Genomic DNA, 26,918 nt, shown 5'->3' with positions numbered 1-26,918 from the left:
GCTTTGTGAACACGTAAAGCTCTTCGTTTTTCTTCATGTTGTTCTTATTGTTCCCAGTTAACAACAACGTTGTACTACTAGTCCCATGATGATAATGATCACTCCAAATCTTGCAAGGCTCATCACCATACAAGTCACACTCTGGGATATTGAATTTGAGACTAGTACTGTCTGATCTTCCTGTTGCTTTGTTGTAAAGGTGTTGGAGGAGGCTTTCTTGCACTGTGGCTTGAATCTTGTTGATACCCATGATAGAATACGTTGAGAGTTAATCAATTAAAAACAAAGAAACTATGTAGATTTTTCTTTTTTTGGGATGAATAAGCTATGTAGGTTAATTTTGTGAATTAATGTTAAGAGAGTGTTATATATAAAATATTTGGTAGGGTTTTTACTTTGTTTTCCTTGCACTAATCGGAATCCTTCATTGGCTAGGTTAATAGAAAGCCTACGAACCGACTTACATTACCAAACATATATTATTTCAATGTCATAGAACTTAATTATCTGTTAAGTCTAGAATACTAATTTAAGTAACACACACCAATTAATTAGAGCTATATAGCAAGAACTAAAAGACTTGTGTATATTATAAAGAAGCTTATGTGTTGATTATTAGGAAACAAATAAAAACTTATTTGCTGACCATTATCACAATTATTATAGTTATTTTATTACAAGAATTTCTACTGAATTTTATATAGGTATCATATATTATTTCATTCTACTAATTCCATATTAGGGACCTAGCCAATTTTTGGAATAGTCACCATGCCACACCTAAGTCAGTAAAACCTCCATTCTCTTCCAACACCACAATTACTTCAAGATAGGGATCTTCTCTCCCTCTATCTCTGATGCTGTATATATATATATATTGTTATTTACGTTCCTCGTTTTTCAATAGAAATAAGTTTAATTGATATGTCATTAGAGTTTTCTATGTTCTCAACCAACCCATATGATATTGGTTTCAGCTATGGACACCAAGATAGCCCTTATTGTGATGGAATTAGGTTTTAGTTTGCCACACAAATTAGGAAGCTATCAATCCTCAACCTATGTAGTGTTTTATTTCTAATCCAGTAACTCACATCCTAAGAGCATTATTATTGCTTAATTTAAAACCCAACAAAATGCAAAATACATGATATTAATTGTTGGAAAAAAAAAAAAAACACCCCATATTTGGTGAAGCATTTTGAATAAATTTTTACAACTTGGTTAATTAATTAAATATACATAACAATTGTAGCATTGTGTAAAATCAATTTTATTCTCTCTCCTGTCTTGACTCGCTTTCTCTCTGCTCTCTCTAAACTACTAAAGTAAGACATTTTAATGTGAGTACATGGTACAAACTCCAAGTGTAGAATGATACTGTACTCCCCTCTCTCAAATGATAAAGGATCACATTAATGAAATTTATAGTAAAACCTACCTACTATTCACGTGAAAGGAAAGAGAATATGCCATTAGTGTGGTTTCAAAGTATTGTATAATTTTCCCCATATGAGATGGTTGAATTTAATAATTTATTAGCAACAACCAAAAGATCACAAGAAAGATAAAGAAATTAAAGCTTCTAGCAAGGATAAAGGAAGAAGGATCAAAGAGCTAATGGATGATAGCAAGGATCATGCAATTAAGGAATCAGTTACATAATCATCAAGGACAATGGAGTTGTCTAATACTATATATAAAAGCAAAAGATTTTTCCTACAATTAAGGTGGTTCTGACATGTAGGAAAAATCTCCACCTAAAAATCTGCCGTGTATAGAGTTTAATTTGAAAATTTACATCGTACGAAAAACTCAAAGCCAAACATTAAACCCATTGATTCCAACCCAAGCGCCTCAACCCAGCAAAAAACTTCAAGTCATTTGCTGTTTCAACTTCCAATTCGTTAAACACACAGCCAAAAGAAAAAACTTCCCTACCATCTGCCCTTTTTGACTTTGCACTCTTTAGTTTCTGACAGAATGCCTTTCTTTTTCTCTCAAAAAATCTTTAACTCACTTTCGTTAAAACTAAGATCAGAGTTCATTCACCTTTTTGATTTTTCCAGGGAAAGAAGCAGAAGAAGGAAGATGATACCGATTTCGGAGTCAAGAACCAAAAAAAGTCCCCTCCACCCACATACAACGCCTTCGATGGGTTCTATTCTTTCTCTGATTTTTTTTTTTTGGGTAAATTAGATCAATTATATCTTTTCAAAATTTTCAATTTGGTTCCAAATTTAAATTCAGAAATTAGGGCTAAGGAAATCAGGTTTTAATATGTGACTATTCGTTTTTTAATTTTTTAGGTAATAGATTTTTTCAATTTGTCTATTTTGCAATTAAATCATTCAATTTCTTTCTCTCCAGAGATGAAGTGGAATCTTTTCACAATCTAGAGTCTCTAATTTCATCAAATTAAGGTACTGATTTCTTTTCCTAAAAACCGTAAAACAAACGCACAGTACAAATACCACAATCAATGTTAATTTTTACTGAATCCTTATTAAACACCATTATAAGGTTCTAGTAAATTATACTTCTACAATGATTGCGATGTGTATATATATTGTGATTGAAGTTATTTTAATTTAGGCTTAGGTTTGGGTATATCTCTTAAGGTTTCTGATATTCTCATAATTTGTTTTTGTGTGTGTGTGTTAAAAATGTTGTTAAGGTTTATCATCTTATAAACATTTAATGCCTGCTAATTTTTTTTATTGGTTCTAAGTATGCACATAATTGTTATTATTATTATTTTAATACTTGATGCGTAGAATTGGAATATGGGTGAATTAGAAACTGAAATCATAGATTGATGGGGTTGGATCCGTAGTGGGTTTTGATCATTCAAATTTACTGTGTGCATTAGATTGTTATATTGCTATTTGTGTTGTGATGTTGATACATGTATGTTTGTTGCTTTGATGGACTCAAAACTGCAAAGTGTGTATCATTAATTTCACTTTTAGTTGGTAGATCTTAGATCACATTAAATTGATAGGTTCCCTTTGCTCAAAAGTCCATACCTTACATAAGATTCATTGGAACACTACTGTTTTTTGTGTGTGTGTGTGTGTGTGAGAGAGAGAGAGACATAAGTATTCATTGGAACACCACTGTGTTTCAATATGTTACAAATTTTGAAACATATTATAATGTTGAAATCACTTTTGGCATGAAATGAGACGTAAATTTATATTTCTTAAATTACTCTCTTTTACCCCTTCTACTAATTACATATGATGAGGCATTACCATTTTCATGAAACTTATGTTTTGGGTATTTGGGCTAGGTTGGTTTTGGTTATCTATCTATTATTGATGAGGCTGAGGCAACCGCTATACAATATGATACTTAAATATATTTGGTTAAATAACTCACTTTTCCCTCTTTTACGAATTACCTACAATGAGTCAGGGAAATGGTATTTCTAAATTTAAGCTAAGCATATGGATAGAGTATCTAATGTAGAAAATATTTGTATATAAATCCTTGGATTAATTTACAAAAACGTTACTTTGTAATTTTTATATCTTAAATTATGCTTGGTTTATGGCTTCGAGATGATGCTTATGTTTTTTGATATGACATTTGATTTTAGTTCTAATGGCACAGTATCTACTGAGTGCATACATTTAAAATTTGTAGAATGTACACATTTAGAAGGTGTCTATATATATCTTTGTGATAAATATTTCCTATAGAGTGGTTTATTTAGAAGCCTTTCTTGAGCAATTTTTCAAAATTTATTAAGGATCATAATAACGTTTGACTATGGTCCTCCACTAAATATGCATGTAGTTCTAGGGTGCAATTTCTTCACTTTATATGTTGTTTAAACATATAATATTTTTGAAAGTTATCTCATGTTTTTTTTTTCCTAGTTAAATAACAATTTCATTTCAATAGAAACAGGAAATTGGATATTGATTTGGCATAAATATTGATGTGTATATTTGGTTATAATAAACAACAAATTTTTTTTTTCTAGAATAGATGATTGTTAAAGGAGGCTTACAGGCAAATAACTCACTGTAAAAATTCACCAAGTTTAGATTTTTATGTCAATCTTCTTGCACTACAGAAGCTTGACGTGATGCTCAAATGTAAGTTGAGTTTTATTTGCTTAAAGTGAAATCATTATTATTTTTAGATAAACACTATTCTCTCTTAGGTGTGGTAGCTCATAAACCGAAAATATTCTTTGACAGGAAATATTAGATGGTTTTGAAGATATTGTATTTTTGTATGCAAAATAGAGGAGCATTATGGAGAATTCCCTTCATTCGAACTCATTTCATGTGTTCCTCCAAGTGGCCTCTTTGAGAAGGGAAGTACACACATGAAATGATTCGAACATACTAATGTTTTAACATTTTTTGGGAATATTGGATACTGTATGTTTAAATATACTACATTATTTAAGTTTGAATGTATGTAGTGGAAGTGGGAGAATTGAGTTTATGTTGAATGCGAGGTATCTTAATTCAGAAAATGATCTCGCACATTGCACGGGTTAAATGCTAGTTTACATAATTATGAATGATCATGCAAAAAGTTATAATTAGGAGCTGATTGAAACTATCTCTAAAAAAAAAAAAGTAATAGCCCAATTATAATCATCCTTTATGGTGACATATATTTGTAGAGTTATATTGTACGCAACATATTCTTTTCACTAATGTGGGATAATTATTCATTTTTTTTTTTTGTGCGAAACAAACACACACATGAAAGAAAAATAATGAGAGATATATCCAAAAATCTCTGATAGTTGAATAAAAGATTTTGGGTTTAATCCATGCCTACACTAAAAACTGATTGGTATCTTGGTCTAATGAAAAATAGCTATTATCAGGAGTAAATGTCATAAGTTAAAACTCTCTAAAAAAAAAAAATAATAACGAGATTTTAATACAAAGACATGCCACAAACTCCGCTCAATGTCTTAAAACTTTGTGTCAATTTATTCTTTCATAACGCAGGTGGTGAAGCACAAAAGAAAGGCCCTAGAGACGAGTATTGTCATGAAACATTTGAAGTAGAAACATTGGTAGGCATGCATGCACTGCTAATTTCCTCGCCTTCTCAATGACCCACTGTTTCAACCAACCAATTGGAAGTAAGCCCAAAAACACGCGAACCATTATATACATGAAAACAATATAACCGAACCATCTTAGTGGAACCGGCAAGATAATAGATGCTAGCAAAGCCACTAAAAGAGCAGCCGAGACATCACTGGTGTGACCACAAACAAGCACAAATATTGCACGATTGAGTGTGGCTTCAGCCATAGATGAGATACAGTAAAGAAGCAAGCTGAAAATGGAAACATTCATGGTTTTTGGGTGAGTATCAAAAGGAGTAAAATTCTTGTTTTCATACTTCATTTGTATAAAGCATAAAAGTACAGCAATTGTTGATGCAAAGATGGCATGTCTGGTGGAATCAGGGACTGGGCTAGGCAGTGAGCTTTTAATCCAGTGAAAGTGTAAAGGTAGGGATGATGTGAACCCATTGGCTAGTCTATAGAAAAGCGAAGACATTTACTTCTAAAGGAATCCAAAAAACGTGACGATAACAAAAACGAAGAGAGACAAGACTAGAACTATGACTTTTGAATCAATCGTTTTCTTAGTAGGATAACGAAATGGAAAATTGACAAAAATATAGGATTAGATTTGAGGTTAGTGAGTAAACGAAATGAAAAAAAAGTACTGTAGAAGAAGAGGAGGAAGAAGAAGAAGCGAAAAATCTAGGACCATGTACAGCTTATTTCACAATTTTTTTGCCACAATTGTGAGGTATGAGAGTGTGAGTCACAGGAAAAAAAATTGAATTATTGTATAAGTGATAGATAACCACTCAAAGTTAGATATATTAGAATTATAGTAAAAAATTATAAAATAGTGTGTAGTCTTAGAATTACTAAAATAAAAAACAATACACACTCATCACGTCACATATTTAGTAACACCCAGGGGCGGAGGCGGGGGGGCACCTGCCCTATGAAAGGGGAAAATCTACATAGCAAAAACTCCACCAGGTGATTTTAAGGTCACCAATCCTAAGAATCCACTATTATCAAAACAAGTGATTACAAGTAAAGGAATCCCAGTATCTTATACCAACCTACAATTGAACCTTATCCAATACCCAATTGGACTTGTTTTGTAGTGAGAATCTCTTCTTTTCAATGCACGGCTCCCAGTACGTGACTAACCAATTGCGCGGATCTCAGTACGCGACTTGATCACCAATTTAAGAAGGATGTTGGCTGCAAAATTCTTTAGTTCATCTAGACAATGAAGATCATGAAGTTGCTTAGTCACAAAACTCTATGGTGTACAAACACAGTAGCTTCTTCAAGAACTAGGGCAAATTAGGTTTTCGGTCACACTCTTCTTCACATTTGTAGAATTGTGCTCTTGTGCAACTTGTGTCACCTTTTTTGGCCCTTAAAATAATCCTTATATATGTTTAGAATTGTGAAAAAAGAAAGCCTAGACATACATTCACGGATTGTATGAAAAACAATTTTGAAAAACTAAGTTTTATAAACCTCGATAGATGACTAGCTGTCGAGGCATGGGCTTCAGCAGCTTTTAAACCTCAATAGATGCTAGCTATCGAGCTTTAAAAACCTGCTCTTTCTTACTTGATTTTTGGATAGACTTGCATAGTCTTAGCACTTGAACTTGAAACAAGGTTTCTTGAAACATTAAATACATCCTAAATCTACCAAATTACAAGTAAAGTGTGTTTGTCAAAGAATTAGCCAACTACATGAAATAGTGACATAAGTCCCTAGCATTGGATCACATATGTCCTAACAACATGTTTGGAGGAAGCAGAGACTAGACAAGTGAGCTTTTAATCCAGAGAAGTGTAAAGGTAGGATGATGTGAACCCATTGGCTAGTCTATAGAAAACGAAGACACTTACTTCTAAAGGAATCCACTTGAGGATAACAAAAACGAAGAAGACTAGACTACAACTATATATAAATTTTGAACCAGAAAGTATATATAGACCTTGACTTGTTTATTTATTTATTTAATATATATATATTATATAATTGATAATGGGGGTGTAATTTGAATTTTGGATTTCTTATTTGAAAGGGGGAAAAAAAAAAACTATGAGATGTCAAATGAGCTATAAGGCTATTGATTTATTATTATTACTAGCCTCTAAGTACGCGCTCATGCGTGTGTTTAGAGACTCTTCTATTTTTTTGGGTGATGGCTAATAATTTGTATCTATTATAATTTAGAAATATATATATATATATATTCAAACAAATAAAAAGGATGAAACTTTTTTTTTTTCTTTTGAGAAGGAGATCATGAACTTTCCTTAAAACAATTGGCCATAATCAGCTATAAGTACATCATGAAGGTAGGGAGGAACATCTTCCATCCACACTAAATAACGATTAACATGTCTAGCATGTCTAGTTAGGTTATGTGCTATAGCATTACCTTGTTGAGAGAAACTTATATTTCTAAAGGCATTTATAGTAGGTCTTATAGCCGAAATCATGTGATCATAGGTTGCAAAAGACTCATCATTGCTCTTCAAGGCTTTAATAACTGCTTTTGAATCACCTTCAATGATAATTGATGAAAAGCCAAACTTAGCAGCAAAAGAGATGGCTCGAACAATTGCTAATGCTTCAACATCATTAGAGGAAAGGGGGGGGGGGGGGAGAGAGACATTCTCGGATAGAGAAGCTAGGACCTACCATTAATGGTCATGAACTACCACTCCCAATCCAACTATGTTATCATCTCTGAATACTACCCTGTCAAAATTTGCCCTGAGTTCTGCCACTTGAGGAGGATGCCATCTAACTTGTTGAACACCTGCACTTGATATCTGGTTTTGCCGATCAAGGAATACCTATAGTCTGTAGAAAGTCATGTAGTAGCTGGTTGGCCTAAGGAAGAACCTGTGCATATGAGAAATCTTTGTCATTGACCCTGACTTGGTTTTTGCAATACCAAATCATCCATGCTAATGTGGCAAATTGCTCTAAATCTTTCCTAAAAAGGATAAACTTTAGAGATAAGTAATAACTATAATTTCTTTTTTGAACGTGAAGGGAAAAAAATCCTAAATTTCAAGAATTCTCTTTTTGAATTTAAAATAAAATTTGTTATTTGACATTTATGACCATATTTCTAAATGAAGTTACTTTTCATTAATGAGAGTATTTTTGAACTACATAAAAATCCAGTTAAAATAGGGAAATCCTCTTATGGACAAAATTTAGATACAGTATCTTATGTACAGTACATTAGGTTTCTCTCTTGAAATTAAGCCACCTGTCAAATTNTGTGTGTGTGTGAGAGAGAGAGAGACATAAGTATTCATTGGAACACCACTGTGTTTCAATATGTTACAAATTTTGAAACATATTATAATGTTGAAATCACTTTTGGCATGAAATGAGACGTAAATTTATATTTCTTAAATTACTCTCTTTTACCCCTTCTACTAATTACATATGATGAGGCATTACCATTTTCATGAAACTTATGTTTTGGGTATTTGGGCTAGGTTGGTTTTGGTTATCTATCTATTATTGATGAGGCTGAGGCAACCGCTATACAATATGATACTTAAATATATTTGGTTAAATAACTCACTTTTCCCTCTTTTACGAATTACCTACAATGAGTCAGGGAAATGGTATTTCTAAATTTAAGCTAAGCATATGGATAGAGTATCTAATGTAGAAAATATTTGTATATAAATCCTTGGATTAATTTACAAAAACGTTACTTTGTAATTTTTATATCTTAAATTATGCTTGGTTTATGGCTTCGAGATGATGCTTATGTTTTTTGATATGACATTTGATTTTAGTTCTAATGGCACAGTATCTACTGAGTGCATACATTTAAAATTTGTAGAATGTACACATTTAGAAGGTGTCTATATATATCTTTGTGATAAATATTTCCTATAGAGTGGTTTATTTAGAAGCCTTTCTTGAGCAATTTTTCAAAATTTATTAAGGATCATAATAACGTTTGACTATGGTCCTCCACTAAATATGCATGTAGTTCTAGGGTGCAATTTCTTCACTTTATATGTTGTTTAAACATATAATATTTTTGAAAGTTATCTCATGTTTTTTTTTTCCTAGTTAAATAACAATTTCATTTCAATAGAAACAGGAAATTGGATATTGATTTGGCATAAATATTGATGTGTATATTTGGTTATAATAAACAACAAATTTTTTTTTTCTAGAATAGATGATTGTTAAAGGAGGCTTACAGGCAAATAACTCACTGTAAAAATTCACCAAGTTTAGATTTTTATGTCAATCTTCTTGCACTACAGAAGCTTGACGTGATGCTCAAATGTAAGTTGAGTTTTATTTGCTTAAAGTGAAATCATTATTATTTTTAGATAAACACTATTCTCTCTTAGGTGTGGTAGCTCATAAACCGAAAATATTCTTTGACAGGAAATATTAGATGGTTTTGAAGATATTGTATTTTTGTATGCAAAATAGAGGAGCATTATGGAGAATTCCCTTCATTCGAACTCATTTCATGTGTTCCTCCAAGTGGCCTCTTTGAGAAGGGAAGTACACACATGAAATGATTCGAACATACTAATGTTTTAACATTTTTTGGGAATATTGGATACTGTATGTTTAAATATACTACATTATTTAAGTTTGAATGTATGTAGTGGAAGTGGGAGAATTGAGTTTTTGTTGAATGCGAGGTATCTTAATTCAGAAAATGATCTCGCACATTGCACGGGTTAAATGCTAGTTTACATAATTATGAATGATCATGCAAAAAGTTATAATTAGGAGCTGATTGAAACTATCTCTAAAAAAAAAAAGTAATAGCCCAATTATAATCATCCTTTATGGTGACATATATTTGTAGAGTTATATTGTACGCAACATATTCTTTTCACTAATGTGGGATAATTATTCATTTTTTTTTTGTGCGAAACAAACACACACATGAAAGAAAAATAATGAGAGATATATCCAAAAATCTCTGATAGTTGAATAAAAGATTTTGGGTTTAATCCATGCCTACACTAAAAACTGATTGGTATCTTGGTCTAATGAAAAATAGCTATTATCAGGAGTAAATGTCATAAGTTAAAACTCTCTAAAAAAAAAAAATAATAACGAGATTTTAATACAAAGACATGCCACAAACTCCGCTCAATGTCTTAAAACTTTGTGTCAATTTATTCTTTCATAACGCAGGTGGTGAAGCACAAAAGAAAGGCCCTAGAGACGAGTATTGTCATGAAACATTTGAAGTAGAAACATTGGTAGGCATGCATGCACTGCTAATTTCCTCGCCTTCTCAATGACCCACTGTTTCAACCAACCAATTGGAAGTAAGCCCAAAAACACGCGAACCATTATATACATGAAAACAATATAACCGAACCATCTTAGTGGAACCGGCAAGATAATAGATGCTAGCAAAGCCACTAAAAGAGCAGCCGAGACATCACTGGTGTGACCACAAACAAGCACAAATATTGCACGATTGAGTGTGGCTTCAGCCATAGATGAGATACAGTAAAGAAGCAAGCTGAAAATGGAAACATTCATGGTTTTTGGGTGAGTATCAAAAGGAGTAAAATTCTTGTTTTCATACTTCATTTGTATAAAGCATAAAAGTACAGCAATTGTTGATGCAAAGATGGCATGTCTGGTGGAATCAGGGACTGGGCTAGGCAGTGAGCTTTTAATCCAGTGAAAGTGTAAAGGTAGGGATGATGTGAACCCATTGGCTAGTCTATAGAAAAGCGAAGACATTTACTTCTAAAGGAATCCAAAAAACGTGACGATAACAAAAACGAAGAGAGACAAGACTAGAACTATGACTTTTGAATCAATCGTTTTCTTAGTAGGATAACGAAATGGAAAATTGACAAAAATATAGGATTAGATTTGAGGTTAGTGAGTAAACGAAATGAAAAAAAAGTACTGTAGAAGAAGAGGAGGAAGAAGAAGAAGCGAAAAATCTAGGACCATGTACAGCTTATTTCACAATTTTTTTGCCACAATTGTGAGGTATGAGAGTGTGAGTCACAGGAAAAAAAATTGAATTATTGTATAAGTGATAGATAACCACTCAAAGTTAGATATATTAGAATTATAGTAAAAAATTATAAAATAGTGTGTAGTCTTAGAATTACTAAAATAAAAAACAATACACACTCATCACGTCACATATTTAGTAACACCCAGGGGCGGAGGCGGGGGGGCACCTGCCCCCCCTGACTCCTAAAAGTTTCATATATGTGTAACCTTCATTCTTAAGTAGTTACTCGCATAGAGGAAAAAAAAAAAAAAACAAAGACTCCCTAAAACAAAGTGAGTCTGACACAAGGAAAAATAAAGAAAAAAAAGTTTTCTCAAACATCAAATCTATCAACTTTCCACCTATTTTAGTATTCATGTAGGTAGTTTTTGTCTTGTCCTTTGACACCTGTTTCACAATTTTTTCTTTTTTCTTTTCTATTATTTTTTTTACCATTTTCACTATTAATGATATTTTTTACAATATTATATCATTGATTGATGTTAGAGATATTACAAATTTTACTACTTATATTTTACAAATTGATATGTCACCAATCACAAAAAATAATTTCAAATTATATATTTTTTAAGTAACACTAATAACATTTTTACCACATCAATTTATAAATTTTTTGTTGTAAATTTTGTAGTATGAATTGGTTATTTTTTTAATTTAATTTTAATGATATGGAATATATTTATTTTCTTACCATTGTTTATTTATTTTATTATTATTATCGATTAATATTTTTTAGATCAATTTCACTTTAAATAATATCTTTTAATTTTCCCCCTTTGAGCTAAAATTCTGGCTCCGCCACTGGTAACACCTGATGAATTTACAAATATCATTTTCATTAGTCAGTACCACCTCAATTTTAGTATCTTTTTTAAACATGTTACAAATGAGAAAAGATACCTCAAATTCTTGAGCCGAAAAGGAAGAGCCATTCGTTGTATTTAATTTTCAATTTTCATGCAACCTTGATGGATTTTTATAATAGCTATATTGTTGATTATTGAGTCATTTCCGGGTAACGGGATCCACTGAAGTTAACGAAATTTAGGTTTGTAGGCCGGTGGAGGGTGGGCTCCTGTGTGGAACCCATGAGTAGGATCTACGCCCTCTTATAGTTGAAGTATTTATAGGTGTAAGTGTTTTTTTCTTTTTCTTTTTTGATGGGCATAGGTGTAAGTGTTGATGATGAAGGTTAAAGACCATGCATTGCCTAAAGTTTTATTAACCGGTCTTTAGGATATTTATTAATAAGTTATTTTAGAAAAAATTTGATATTACTTTAATAGAAAAAATATATAAATATATAAAAGAAATCAGCTATTTTTTTCCTTAATTTTTTTTAAAAATATTTCTTAAAATCAATATTTTTAGAACATTCATTAACATATATATATATATATATTTTAAGTTACAAAATAACCATGTATTTATAATTTAATATATATTTGCAATTTGTTATTCTTTAAAAGCAAAAATAAATAGACCAACAATGAAAAACAAAGACAAAAAATTTTATCCATAAGATTTCAAAGATCATGAAAATTTTATTTTTGAAAATGGAAGTTCACCATTTTACATTTAACTTCAAAAATTTGTTAAATTTTTATCTTAATTCTGCTAATAGCTAGTAAGGGTAAAAAAAATCAATTGCCTACCAATTTAGAGCCCGTTTGGATTGAGGGAGGAGAGGGGGAGTGGAGGAGAGTAAAGTAAAGTTAAGCTAAAATAAGATAAAATTTTGGTCATTTCTACTTTGCTCTACTCTAGCTACTCTCCTTCATTTCCTCTTAATCCAAATGGACTATTAATTACAGAGTGGTTATACTAACTCTTTCCATTTCTATTGCAACTATTAACCGAACATTCACCATAAATATTGTTTAAATTAGATTTCTCTACAACACCGAATACATATGACTTTTGAACGGAATCTTTTTTTCTTTTCTTTTTTTTTTTTGAGAAAGTTTTGAACGGAATCTTTGATTTTGTATAGCAAAAGATAAATTTTGACTACATTTAAAATAGAATTATTCATAAATGATTTAGGGACTCCAAAAAAAGTGGAGTTCCATTATGACATATTATAGATAAATGAATTAAAACTTTTCTATAGTATAACTTTATTTCTCATGTATGTTGGAGCATTTTAATATTATTTAATTAAAATAAATTTATATGACAATATAAATGTAAAGACGTGGAAGTTAATATAGAAAATAAAAAGTTAGTGAAAATGTTTAATTCTACATTGAAAATGAGAGGGACTATTTTATTTTTTTAATTGTTGTAATTAATAGACTGATATGTATTGGAGCAAAAATTGGGCTAGATACATTCGGAATATTTTCCATATTTGTTGGTGAGTAAATGACATTTTTATTATGGAAAATAAAGAGCGATTAATCCACTTAATGGACTAGCCGTTTGAGCCTTTTCATTATTCAAAAACTCCTCATCTCATCCATTAATTTTGTAACTCCAGCACATTAGATTTATGTCCAGCAATTAATTTTGTAACACCCACTACATTAGAATTATAGACCTGATTAATCAGATTAATTTGGATAATAATTTTGTGAGGCCCATTGAGCTTATAAATAAACTCATTCAGACTCATTCCAAAGTATACCAAAAAAAAAAAAAAAAAAATCCAGCAATTGCAAGCATTCTTATACACTAAACAAATAGAGAGGTTCTTGGCAAGGAAGTGTTCTTTCTGGTAGAGTTTTGCGCTTGAACACTTTGTGCAAAGATTGTTTTAGCTATATGACATTTGTTGGGTTGTTGTATCCTAAGGAAAATAAGTCAAAGAAGGTTTGCACCGGTTACAAAGTTTAGCCAACCAAGGACTTAAATCTCCTTAAAGAGATCGAATACTGCTCCTCAATCCAAATAGTGTTGTGTATTTCATAATATCAAATAAATAATATTTAGAAGTATTATTTAGTTTCTTTTTGTGTTATTTTTATTATTATTGTGTTTGTACTGACAATGTATTTATTTCTTTTTGACTTTTAGTGTACATTTGAGATGTGATTAATTATAAGATGGTATAAGGGAACTTTTTTCTTCGTTTTTTCCCTACTTTTTGTGAATCTCACTTGTGTGCAACAAAAAAAAGCTTTTTTTTTTTTTTTTGCTCAATCGAATAGGTATTGTTTTTGTAGGTCACACTTTAATGTTTTTGGTCAAAAAGCCAAGAACAATTCACTATTTGTGAGTCTCACACTATGATTTTTGCTCAAAATATCATACCTTTTTATTTATTGTGGGTTTCACTTCACTTTTTTTTTTTTTTGGCTATAGTACTTTCAGCAAAAAAATCAACTTATTTTCTTACTCTTTAAAATTTTCTATAGTACTTTTGATAAATTACAAAAAAAAAAAAAAAAGTATTCCCAAATGGATACTTAATATATATTCTTTTATTCTTGAACAACCAGTTATCTTATTCATGTTTTGGCCAATTAAAGATAAAATCATGATTCTATCTCTCATCAAATATAATAACCAAATTTTGGTTATATAGTTCCTTCAATGACATCCGGTTAGTTGACTCAATGAAGCTTATGTACAGTACATTAGGTTTCTCTCTTGAAATTAAGCCACCTGTCAAATTAAAAAAAAAAAAAAAAAAAAAAGCAAATAGCATTAGAAATACTTCTCCTTTGAACCATGACAAACCCACTGGCTTATGGTTCAGATCTCTCAAACTTCTCACCCTCAATCTCTGAAGCATCGATGGCTTTAGATATCTCTGACAAATCTCATAAGAACCCAATGGCTTCAAATGGGATTTGGAGCTTTATACTAGGAAATGAGCTTTTTGGATTGCTCTTTCCCTTTAAGTGTCTCTATTGATCTTCATTGTTTCTTCAAAAGACATATCAATGCTCTGCGCCACTGCCTATAGATGAATAACCTATTAGAAAACTCCAAATCTTAACAGAGTGTTGGTTTAGAATTGATTTTTATATTTTAATAGATATAGATTGAAGTGGGGAACAATTTCCAGCAACGATTTCCAGCTCGTTTATCCTTCTTTTGCTTGATTTTGATGAGAAGTCTACAGGATCTGAACTCATCAGGTGTTTATGAGATTGTGGGTGAGAAGTTTGAGAGATCTAAACTGTGAAGCCATTGGGTTTTCTCACAGGTCAGGCAAAAAGGAAGAAGAAAGACGTGCACTGTTTTAATGCCATTTGCTTTTTTATTTTTATTTTATTTTATTTTTTTTAATTTGACAGTTAGCTTAATTTCAAGAGGGAACCTAATGTACTGTACATAAGGTACTATATCTAAGTTTTACCCTCTTTTTACTGTCTTACATATAGTATAAATTAATAACAGAATAATTACAACACTAAGAAATAAATATTTGAATCCTACTTGTCATTATTTAGACAATTTTATGTTCTAGTCATTGCGCTCTAGTCCATGGGAAATGAAACCACAATGAATATTTTGGTAGGCATGAAAAATTTGTTGAAGTAGAAACACCGGTAATATTGGTAGGCATATATTGTAGTGCTTTCCTTGTTGTCTCAAAAACCAACTGTTTCAACCAGCCAATTGGAACTAAGCCTAAAAACTGTACATGAAAATTAAACAATGTAACCGAACCATCTAAGTTGAACCGGCAAGATTATAGAAGCTAGCAATGCCATTAAAAGAGCAGCTGAGAGATCACTGATGTGACCACAAACAAGCACAAATATTGCACGATTGAGTGTGGGCTTCAGCGATAGATGAGATACAGTAAATAAGCAAGTTCAAAATGGAAGCATTCATGGTTTTTGGGTGAGTATCAAAAGGAGAGAAATTCTTGTTTTCATACTTCATTTGTATAAAGCATAAAAGTACAGCGATTATCAAAAATGGTATGTTTGGTGGAAGCAGGGTCTGGACAAGGCAGTGAGCTTCTTATCCAGTGGAGGTGTAATGGTGGAGATAATGTGAACCCATTGGCTAGTCTATAGAAAGTCGAAGACAGTAAGGTCGTGAGGTTAACAAGAAGAGAGACTAGACTACATGCATATATAGAAATGAGTTCTGGGAGATTGGGCCAACTGCCGCATAAATTTACAGCAGATTTCTTAGAGCATCTCCAACGGACTAGCCTTCTTTAAATTTTGAAAAGCAAAAGTCACTGTTCACGCAAAATCACCCCTCCAACAGACTCGGCATCTTTTTTTTTTTTTTTAAGATTTGCTACAGTAGCTCTCCATGTATGAAGAGCATTGTAGTAATTACTGTAGCATATCTAAAAAATATTCACGCTTAAAATAATACCCGGTTGAATAAAAAAATAATTCTTTCCCTCTCATCTCTTTTCTCTTTCGTTCTTCAATCTTCACTCTCTGCTTCTCTATCGCAACGGCTACAATCTAAAACATACCACAATCAAAACAAAAACCCAATCGAAAGATTTGAAACACAAAAAAAATCTTTCTCATAAGCCTAATTAAATCTGAACAATAAAATGAAACTAATCAAACCAGAAAAAAAAAAAAAAAAAAAAAAAAACCCCATGTAGAACGTCGATCTGACCAATATGGTGATTAAGCTGCATGTTCTTAGAAGTGGGGAGGACTCTAGTCTTTGTTCTTTGCCGGTGATCTATGCGTGTTTGAAAGAGAATTTGTTTGTGTGAGATTGAGGGAGAGAAATTTGTGTATGTGTGTAAGAGAAAGAGAACAAAAGATAGAGGGAGAAGGGGAGAAATGTTCTGGAGAAAACTAGAAAGACAAAAGGTCAAACAAAGGTGAAGATAGATATTGGGGGTAGGTGGACGTGTATGGAGCAGGAAAAAAAAAAAAAAACGTATGGATGAAAAAAAAAAACGTATGAAAGAAAGGAAAATAATATAAGGAATAAAAGAAATCAAAATTGAGTAACATTACTATGATATTTTTACAATATTTTCACAATAAATTTTAAGTAATAAATTATTATTAATTGATATTGGTGAGTAAAAAAAATAATTTAAATAGTGGATTCAAATTAGAACTAGTAACAACTTTCCATATAAATTTTTTTGTGAAAGTATTGCGTAAAATATTATGAACATAACACTTCTCATTGAAAAATATAGTTATTAAAAAAAAATAATGATGATAAAAAAAGAATAAACAAGAATGAATAAATAATATTTAAATGAGATAAGAAAAAGATAGAGAGTCTGTTGAAAAGTGTATTTGAAAAAGTGGTANTTGGTACTTCAACCATCATCAATCATGATCAAATTGCATGTCCATCAGCTACAGTCTTCCCACATTTTTTCATCCAAAGGCTAATATGATGCAACAACTATGTCGAAACTAAGCTATAGTAATTGATGAAGTGCAATACCTTCTGTATCTTTTTTCCATCTCAGGTGTCTTCTTTTTTTTTTTTAAAACGTGAGCCTCTATTTATATGTAAGATTTTGATGGTTATAACAAATGGTTATTTATGACATGGTGTAGCCTCTATTTATATTTAAGATTTTGATGGTTATAATAAATGGTTATTTATGACATGGTGTATCATCTTTGACTTCTAGAATATTTGTCCATGGTATTATCATTAGAGCATCCGCATCAGATGTGGCAAAAATTATGTCATTTTGCCACATTAAAACCTTACTTTATTATTTTACCACATTATTTTACAACATTCCATTTATCAGATGTTTTATACTACAATTCTATACATTAAAATAATATTTCCTACACATTAAAATAATATAAATAACACAATAAAATAATATATTTAACAAAATAAATAACAACCACAACAACCACAACACTGCTGCCGCTGCCGCCACCACCACCATCATGGCAGCCACAATCCATCGGAAAAAATCAGAACAACAACAACAAAAAACCAGAAACAACAAAAAACCAGAAACCGATCGGAACTCCCTAATCAACCAAATAGAACAACAACAAATCGGAACAGCCACAATCCATCCACCATCCAAACTCCCTGATCAACCAAATAGAACAACAACAAACCCATCGGAACAAATCAGAACACCTGCATCACCACACCAAAATCGGAACAAACACATACCCATACCCAAATTTTGGAACAAATCAAAACAAACACATACCCATACTGAAAATCTGAAGAACACCACCCTCAAACCTCAAACTCCGATCATCGTTGCAGTAGGAACACCAAGCACGGGCCAAAGAGCAACGCCTGACCCATGATTCGACCCATCGTCAAACGCCTGACCCATCGTCGCTGTAGCTACTGCTGCTTCGCCGATCTCCGAAGATGCCCATGATTCAACCCAAAGGACCGGTGAGAGAGAACAGAGGTGAGAGGAATCAGTGAGAGAGAACAGAGGTGAGAGAGAAGAGAAAAGAAAAAACTGAAGAGAGAGGAGAGCGAAAAGATAATAAAAAAATGTTTTCACTTATACCATTTCCGTCTGTACCGTGGCATATTTGCCACGGTACTGTTCATATGTGGCAAAATTTATGGCATTGGAACATCTGATAAAAGGAGGTTTTAAGTGTTTGGTATGCTAAATGTGCCAAATATTTGGCATTTGGCACATTTAGCACAACTGATAAAGATGCTCTTAGGTGTTAACTTCTCTATTAAAATCCTAAAAAGATAGTAAATGGTGCTACCCACTCATAGCACTTTTAATGAGGAACCTTCATCTCATCCATCATGTGTTAATCATGCAATTTCATTGTCTTTGTAGCCCTCCATGACTTGTCAGTTGTCACACATGTTTTATCCCTCTTGTGTCACTTATCATTTTATTATATTATTAATAATATGATCATCTAATTCGCCCACTTGTGTCTGTGTTTAGTATCATAAATACAAAAGAAGAGGGTTGTGGTAGTTGGTTGACAACCATGGTAAAATTTAGTCATTTTATTATGTGGCTGATTCATACTAATTTGTTGAAGATTTATAGTCAACCAAAATTTGGGATTAAGACTTGATTGCTGTTGTAACAAAATTACCATATAGGAAAATCACTAGTGAATAATAATAAGTAGCCTTATAAGTTATAACAACAACAAACTTGTTCTAGTTTGTGCAGAGAGCCAAAATATAAGTTTAAAAAATATTTTTTTCAGCACACAAATTTATCAAACATAATGATAACATGCAGTGATTCTAGAGAGCCTAGACTCGTCTTGGAAATTGTCCGATCAATTGCATAGCTTAGAACAATTTCTAAAATGGTTAAAAACAAAAGGTGTACCATTACGACTCGAGAGAGCACACAAACAAAAAGTACAACATATAATAGCAATGAAGAAGATGAAAGTTCAGAATTGAAAAATATGTACGTACAGAGAGCATGAGAGAAGAACCAAAACACGTTCATCTCTCTCTCTCTCTCTCTCTCTCTCCAAGGTTTCGTAACTTGGCTTTACCAAACATTTGATTTCCTAAAAAACTAAAGCAATTGCTAAAGTTACGATGAAATGACCACTCTTCTCTTCCTGTGTTGTGTCTCTCTCACCCAGTTATTTCCTCCCAACTCCCAACACACTCACCTCTTTCTCTCTCTCTCTCTCACCAGGTATATTTATCAAAAAAAAATTTTTATTTCCTAAAGCTCTTCAAATTTCAATCAACCCCAGAAAAGAAAACTATATATATATATATATATATTGTAGGGTCTGTTTTTGTAGCCCAAGCCCAAAAGATATGGGTTGAAAGCCCAACGAACCCAGAACAATAAATTTGTAGAGAGGAGGCGAAAGAGCTGGGCTGGTTAAGAAGTAAACAATAGTTGGCTAGGTTACTTGCAGTGATGATAACCTGAAATAATGCTTGAACAACTCCATGAATGGATGTCCGAAGAGATGTTTTATTAAGTGAACAGTGATTACAACATTCAGAACTACAGTAAAGTTTTTCTCTCTTTTTCTCTCGTCCCCCATTATCAGGGACCCTTCTTCTTTATATAGCATCATTTCCTATCATCTCCATCGTCCACCTGTTCTTCATCTGCGTATCTACTCAAGTGCGTGTCACGTCATGTGTCTACTTTAGTTCTTTGTGAGTGGTGGTAGCCGAGGTCACACTGTTCAGGGGTCTTCTCCACATAAATGCGGCCAGAAAAGCTGTTGCAGTGCATTAAATATGGTGGTAGCAGCTTTTCCTTTAGATATTTTTTAGTTCTGATCATTTTCGGATCCATCCAGAACTTATCATTATCATTGGGATTGCTAGGAAGATCAATTGGACCTTCCACACGTTTGATTGATCAAGGTTATTTGTGACCGAGGAGTAAGACATCTTCGGACCAGTAGCGGCCTCTTCGGACGGTACTCCCCCTCTATTTCTGGGCTTCCTGCCTTCAGATGGGCCATTCCAACCAACTATTGCTTCTCAGAAATTTAATACTCCTCAACATGGTGCCCCAGACCCATTGAGTAGCTCTGGGTTTTTACCCCCCACAATATATATTCCAATATTCTAAACACTTCTTTCAAAAATCTTGGCCCCGTCCAATACAATTTTACATTGATTTCATTCTAAGAACATTTGCATCAAATGTTGTAAAATCGCATAAGACCCTAAATCAATATATACATTGATTTTGTGTATATATTTTGATTGCATTGTAATGTATTAGGAAACAATGATTTTGTATATTTTTATTTATTAATAGTTTATTAGTACTAAATGGATGTTTATTTCAATTTTCATGATTATTTTTTTACTTATGCTCTCGCCCCCCAACTTAAAATCTTGGTTCCTTCCCTTTACCCAAAAGATACTAAAGCTACTATTATGGCATGTTTAGTTGGGATGATTTTGGGGAGGATGGAAAAAGGTAAGTGGAAAATAAAAGAGGAAATGGCTAGGAGATTATTTGGTTGGAAAGAAGGGAGAACTGATTCGACCCATCGTCAAAACGCCTGACCGCATCGTCGCTGAAGCTGCTGCTGCTTCGCCGATCTCCGAAGATGCCCATGATTCGACCAAAGGACCAGGTGAGAGAGAACAGAGATGAGAGAATCGAATGAGAGAGAACAGAGGTGAGAGAGATGAGAAAAGAAAAACTGAAGAGAGAGGAGAGAGAAAAGAGAATAAAAATGTTTCCACTATACCATTTCCGTCCGTACCGTGGCATATTTGCCACGGTACTGTTCATATGTGGCAAATTTATGGCATTGGAACATCTGATAAATGGAGGTTTTGAGTGTTTGGTGTGCTAAATGTGCCAAATATTTGGCATTTGGCACATTTAGCACAACTGATAAAGATGCTCTTAGAATAGCAAAATTGACAAAGGCTTGTACGAACCATTCGTGTACAGTACAAGCTACACATGAGCAGTAAGTAGAGATAGACTAGACTAGCCTACAACTATATATATATATATATATATACTTTATGTGTTTTATTTATTTATTTTATAAACATAAAGATAATTAAAGTTATGAATTTAAATCTTTAATATCTTATTTGAAAAAAAAAAAAAAAAAAAGATGCTAATTGAGATATACGATTATTGGCTTTTTGAATAAAAATTATAATTTGATTATTATAACAATAATTTTTTTTTGAACTCTATATATTCCACAAATTAAAGATCCACGATACTTTTGACATTTATTTTTATAATCATTATTATATTCTAGTCATTGGGTTCTAATCATGGGAAGGAATCACAATGAATATTTATAAAATTGAGATGAGTAATAAAGAACAATTATCATGGAACAAACACCATAGGTTAAAATTTATTATATAATAATAATAGTAATATAATAATAATAAGGACCTAATTAGAATTCCTAGCCCAAAAAGTAGATGGATATAGGCCCAAAAAGCTAAAACAAAAATTTGTAGAGAATGAGTTAGAAAATCAGGCTTTAATGAATCGAACAAGTAATATAGATCTTGATGACAAAAGAATGAAATAACAATTTACACTAAGGAAAAATGTTCTCGGCAATGTCCGAGGAGATTGGTTCCTATATATCTCTTTCAAAGTTTGACTATAAGTTTGATTCCTGATTGCTACAATATTTCTCTTCTTAATTTTTCTCCTCTCCCTTTTTTCTCCAAAGGTCTCTTACATTATATATATCACTTTTAATGATCTTGGCCCTCCATCTGTTGATCATTCAAGCCAGTACTTGAGTGCTTGTCCCATTAGACACCCTCTCTGATCCTCTGTGAGTTGGAATAGTCAAGGAGCACTGTTCAGGAGTCTTCTCCACATAAGTGCGGCCATAAAGTTAGCTGCAAAACATTTAATGCGGTGGCAGTAGCTTTTTCTTAGATATTTTTGAGCTTCTATCCCTCTTGTACGTTTATAATACACGTCCCTATTAGTAGAACATCTTGGAAGGTCACTTTGAATGGTAAGATATATATTTGATCTCTGCTTTGCTTATCCGAGAAGATAACCCTCCTGGGACTACATTTCCCAGTCTTTCTGTTTGCATCTTACTCATGAGATTCTGCACTTAACATCTTCACTACTGTTTATTCGTTCTCAGACCAATTAACGTCCTCGGTTAAAGCCTAAAGCCCAAAGCCCAAATATACAGTTTTTAAGCCCTTATCCCTACAATAATAATAATAATAATAATAATAATAGGAGTGATGCTAGGAAGGAATATACATTTTTAATTTCTAAAGTTAATCCACTAAACATTTTAGTCCTAAAGTTTAAATATGTGTTTTAAGTCCCTAAAATTAAAAAAAAAAAAAAATGAGGTCTATTAGTTTTTCTATTCACTTTTATTAATTTTCTAGTCTAAAGTGTCTAGCTGAGCCAAATAGCATTTTTAAATGACGTGACAAATATTTCTTATTTTAAAAAGCACTGCTAGTTGATCGAAACCCGTATTTGTTTGGTTCTTTTCCTAATCAAACTAAAACCCAGACATGTTTCTATTTACTAGTAGAAACTTGTGTGCCCTACAATGCCAACTTAAGGACTAGGCCTAAGACTCCTATTACAAAAAGCTCCACCTATATTATAAAAAGGCTTAAAATTTTAAGATAATAATTTATTTAAAAAATAAAATTTTAAAATTTTTTAACAACTTGAGGTCATAATTTTTGTAAATCAACATCTTACTTGGTAGATTCTCGACATTAGCTATTTAATCTCTCACATGATCACATACCAAATAATTTTTATCTCTTTCTTTACACTAAAATATTAATAAAAAGCTAGATTACAACTTTACTTAGTTATACATCACCTTATTCAAGATAAACATTATTTTTTAAAAATTAATTAAAAAAATTTCTTTTTATTAAGCCTTATACTTTTTTTTTGATAAAATTAACCCTTATGCTTGAACTATGATATTTGATTCTCTATATGAAAAATTAATTTTAGTTTGGTCAATATTTTTAATTAAAGATTAGTTTGGTTGGAATTAATTCAATTTATAAAATTAACATATGTTTGGTTAGTTTTAAAATTTGGCAAAAAAAATATTAAATAATAGTTCGGAGCTAATGAGGAGACACCACATCATCATCTCAACATCATCTTCCTGGTCAAATTATTGAAATATATGGGTTCCACTTCTGCATCTAGAATAACTAAAGTTATTTTCCATTCTGAGTTAAAGCAGCGTACACATGTCTGTAAATAAAGTTGGAGTGGGTGTCCTCGCCTCTAACACCAAGGAAACATCATAGCAATGAAGTATGAAGACTAGCTAGGAAGACCTGCAAACAGATTCCAGGTTCCAACACCAAATCCGGGTGAGGCATGGAGGTTTGGTTCTAAGAAGAGGCGGACGACGTTTGGTTTTGGTGTTTGGGTATATTGTTTCCTCTGAAACGGTTTTGCGATGGTTTTTTTTTTTTTTTTTTTTTTGAAATTTGGGATATATTAAGAAGATGACGTGGTGCCCCTTCATTGGCTGGCATAAAACCCAACTTTTACACTAGCTCCAGACTGAATTTCAGCTCTTTATTTAACTGATTTAAAAAAAAAAAAAAAAAAACTCAACTTAATTAATTTATTGTATTAGATCTCAAACTCTATCTTGTTAGCCCTAAATGTAGATCCTGTCAGCTGCTTGGGCTGAGTCCATTTCTGTGTTTGTTGTGATTTCCCAGAAACTATTTATATAATATTTTTTTGATGAACACTATTTATATAATATATATGAACGACTGGTATTACTATTATTTACTAAACATATCATTCTTCTCTTTCTCTTAAGTTTACTTCAAACTTTCTGTTGGGAACTTGTTCAATGTATTGCTCTCTCTCTCTCTCTCTCTCTCTCTCTCTCTCTCATTTAGGAATGCATCAAAATTCTTTCGGCTTTGATTTTGATATTTGAATTGACTAAAAGAACCAAATAGAAACAGGTTTGGGTTCAAACTAGCATATGTGTAGCATTTTGTTTTAATAAGACTAATGGTTCGTTTGGATTGAGGAGGAAGAAGGAGGAGTAAAGTAGAGTAGAGTAGAACATATTTCACCTAAAATTACCTATTTTCAATCAACTCTACTTTACTCATCTCCACTTCCCTTCACCTCTCCATCCAAATGGGACCTAAGTTAATTTTAAGGTAAAAGAGCTTAGTATATAAACTTTATAAACCAACAGCACATTTCGGTATATTATAAATTTACTATATATAATCTTTGCAAACTGAATTGTCATTGGTCTTTTTTCACAAAAAAAAAAAAAAAAAATAAATAATAATAATAATTTGTCACTAGAAAAAAAAAATGATTCAATTATTTTGTTTTTAAATTCATTAATCATTTTTAATTTACATACTTTATATTAAATTATTAGAAAAATAATGAATTTCATGTCATATAATAACTTTTTAACATTTTACAAATGAGAAAAGATACCTCCAATGCATTTCTAAGCTTAAAGGTGGGATGGGTTTCAGAAATCTCCAAGTGTTCAGTCTTGCCATGCTTGCAAAGCAAGGTTGGAGGCTCCTTGAGATCCCAAACTCATTAGTAGCTCGAATATATAAAGCTAAATACTGACCCCATGGTGATATTTTTAATGCTGGTTTGGGGTCTTGTCCATCTTTTACTTGGAGAAGCATAAGGCAGGGGCTTGAAGTTGTGAAGAGAGGAACGTGTTGGAGAGTTGGTAACGGAAGATTGATTCATATTTGGGAAGAAAAATGGCTGCCCACTCCTACGACGTATAAGGTTGTTTCTCCTCCTCCCCAAAATTTTGATAACTTTCCCATGGTCTCAACTCTTATTGATTATGATTCTAGAAGATGGAAAGTAGATCTTGTGAAGTCTCTTTTCTTGCCTTTTGAATCAAGATTGATTCTTAATATCCCTATTAGCTATAATCTTTCGGAGGATAAAATTATTTGGGTCAGAAACAATAGGGGTGTTTTCACAGTCAAAAGTGCATACTATATTGCACTTAATTTTGTTGAATCATTCGAGGAAGGAGAATGTTCTTATAATGACCCAAGGGAGCTGTTATGGAGGAAGTTATGGCACTTACATATCCCATCAAAGATTAAAATCTTTGCTTGGAGGGCATGCATTGATGCCCTTCCAACAATGGTGAACTTACAGAAAAGAGGCATTAGGACTTGTGATTTATGTCCTTGTTGTGGAGTTAAGTCAGAGACTCCTTTTCATTCAATTATTGATTGTGAAGTGGCTAAAAGAGTTTGGGATAAATGGGAAGCAAGTTCTGTGGAAAGCTAGCAAGGGCTTGTGGACATCTCTGATGTAGCTTTGGATGTCTTGAGGAATGGCACCAATTGTGATTTGGAGATTTTCTTTAGGGTTGCTTGGGCTGTTTGGTATAATAGGAATCAAGTAGCCTATGTAGCAAAGTGCCAAATGTCGGATCAGATCTGGGGGTTTGCTAGGAGTTATCTACAAGATTATAAAGGTTCTTTGGTGACTTTGAACATAAACCCAGCAAAGAAGAATAATGGGTGGACTCCTCCGCCCCCAGGAGTTTTTAAAATCAACGTTGATGGGGCGACATCTGTGGATGGACGAAACTCTAGTGTTGGTGCTATTATTGGTGATTCGTGTGATGTAGTTATTGCGGCTTGTGGTAAATTCCTACAATGTCAGTTTTCAGTTTCAGAGGTGGAAGCTCTTGCTGTGGAATCTGGAATTTTGCTTGCCTGAAGTATGAAGCTATCCCAGATTATTGTTGAATCTGATGCTTTATTTGTTGTTAGTAGTATTAATGGGAGGTTCATTGAAGGCAGTATTGGCCATCTGTTTTAAGGCATCCTTGCCTTGCTGAACTCTTTTACTAGCTAGAAGGTCAATCATGTGAAACGGGATTACAACAGAAGTGCTCATAAGTTAGCTCATTTGGTAAGAAGAAATGAAGACTCGCAGGTATGGATGGGAGTTCTTCCTATGGTTGTGCAGGAAATTGTCCAATCTGAATGTATTAAATAGTGCCTGAGTTTCTTGTCTTCTTTGGTAGTTTTCTGTTGTACTTCCATTTCTCTACTTGTTTATATGTACAAGCTTTGCATCAAAATATATATATATATATATATTCTTGAGCTGAAAAATGAATGAACAGTGACCTGTTTGCAATTTGTAGGGCACTTATTTTTAGCTTTCGTTTTCATTTACCTTTTGATTTCTCTTGCTAGCTGCAGAGAATTTGGTTTTTTCTAGATAATCAACTGTTTGGTTTCTTGGAATTCATAAGAGGATGTCGTCGACTGAGAGTGAATGGAGTCACGTGAGATGGGGCAGAACTTTGACTCTGTGGTGGTCATATTGTTGGCTGTGTGCAGCATTTTAAATCTCTGATTCTACTACTTAATCATTGAGATTTTTTTTTTTAGGTAAGATCAAAATTA

The 26,918-nt window shown here is 32.4% G+C and overlaps 1 long non-coding RNA gene across 1 annotated transcript; it reads left to right on the top strand.

The window, feature by feature from the left end:
* The first annotated feature begins 1,857 nt into the window (after positions 1-1,857).
* LOC136071187 (uncharacterized) lies at positions 1,858-4,444 on the top strand. The gene is made up of 4 exons (XR_010632498.1): positions 1,858-2,158; positions 2,371-2,423; positions 3,995-4,109; positions 4,215-4,444. It is a non-coding gene; the product is annotated as an uncharacterized LOC136071187 (long non-coding RNA).
* Positions 4,445-26,918: the final 22,474 nt, after the last annotated feature.

The sequence above is a fragment of the Quercus suber genome, unplaced genomic scaffold (genome assembly GCF_002906115.3).
Source record: "Quercus suber isolate HL8 unplaced genomic scaffold, Cork oak 2.0 scaffold_292, whole genome shotgun sequence".
Classification (NCBI taxonomy): Eukaryota; Viridiplantae; Streptophyta; class Magnoliopsida; order Fagales; family Fagaceae; genus Quercus; species Quercus suber.
The sequence above is the reverse complement of the archived record's forward strand: the minus strand, read 5'-3'. Positions and strand labels throughout refer to the sequence as shown.